The sequence below is a fragment of the Sinocyclocheilus anshuiensis genome, unplaced genomic scaffold (genome assembly GCF_001515605.1).
Source record: "Sinocyclocheilus anshuiensis isolate Anshui unplaced genomic scaffold, SAMN03320099.WGS_v1.1 scaffold1276, whole genome shotgun sequence".
In the NCBI taxonomy this organism is placed as follows: domain Eukaryota; kingdom Metazoa; phylum Chordata; class Actinopteri; order Cypriniformes; family Cyprinidae; genus Sinocyclocheilus; species Sinocyclocheilus anshuiensis.
In genome coordinates, this window is record NW_015544217.1 from 453,918 (window position 1) to 455,094 (window position 1,177).

A 1,177-nucleotide genomic window follows, 5' to 3' on the forward strand; every position below is an offset into this window, starting at 1 on the left:
ATCAGAACTTATTCAAGCATTCAATGAATTCATCACTGCTTTGGCAGTAAGTTTAGTGCTAGGCAGAAGGAATTACCACAGCTGTCCAACACATCCGTATCCTGAAACCTCCCGGCTTTCCGATGATGCATTAGTGATAGTGAAATTCTCTTTGAAACATGCTCTTTCTTAGATGCTTTGCGTGCAAAATGAGTGGCTTGGTGATTTCAGCATTGGCCACAGAGTTGTGTGAATAAGCTAGGCTTAATTAGGCCTCTACATGCTGTGCCAGATACTCGCTGTTTACCTAAACCCGATGACTAAAACAAGTTCTCATCAGCATTCATTCCCTTTGAAAGTGTCTCTCTGCATCAGTAAGAATCTGCAGCAACCTTTCAATGGTAACATATTAAAGCCACGATAGGATTTAGCTTCCTTATGTCCTGCAGTGGTACGCTGTGCTTGATCTTCTTGTTTTTCCCCATTTCCATCTAATTCTGCAGCGCTGAGCATTTTTACCCCTAACTATATATTGAAGCTGGCTTGTTATTTTCTCATTGTTTTCATTTAATTGCTCTAGATTAGCTTACAGCAAGGCTTGCAATAGCTCTGCTATCATCTTCCTGCTGTGCACTAGTGCAAGTCAATTCCAGGCCTGTCATCCAGAACTGAGCGTGTTGGCTCTCTCCCTGAACTGTAGCTGAACCTGGCAGCGTTTCTCTTTCTGCTGCAGGTAAATAGAGTTAGACGACAGACATGGCTAGGCTATCCACATCACTCCTGAGAGTCAGGCCGCTATGGAAATGCTCTGGTCGCTCTAGATTTATTTAGCTGTTTGGACGAAGTTAAAACTTGAAGTAAAATATATCGTAATATGCAGCTATGATAAACGATGATGATGCATTTGGTGAAATGGTGCATTTATGATGAATGCAGCCATATGGGATTTTTGGTAGATGCCAATAAATTATATGCCCAAAAAAACAAATATGAGGTTCATATTATATACATTTACAATGGTTTTATTTATTTATTTGTTTGTTTGTTTATTTATTTTTTAATAAGCCTATAAAAAGCCTCATATTGTAAAAAATCTGGTGTGTAGAACAAATCTTAGTGGGCACATTATATTATATTATATTATATTATATTATATTATATTATATTATATTATATTATATTATATTATATTATATTA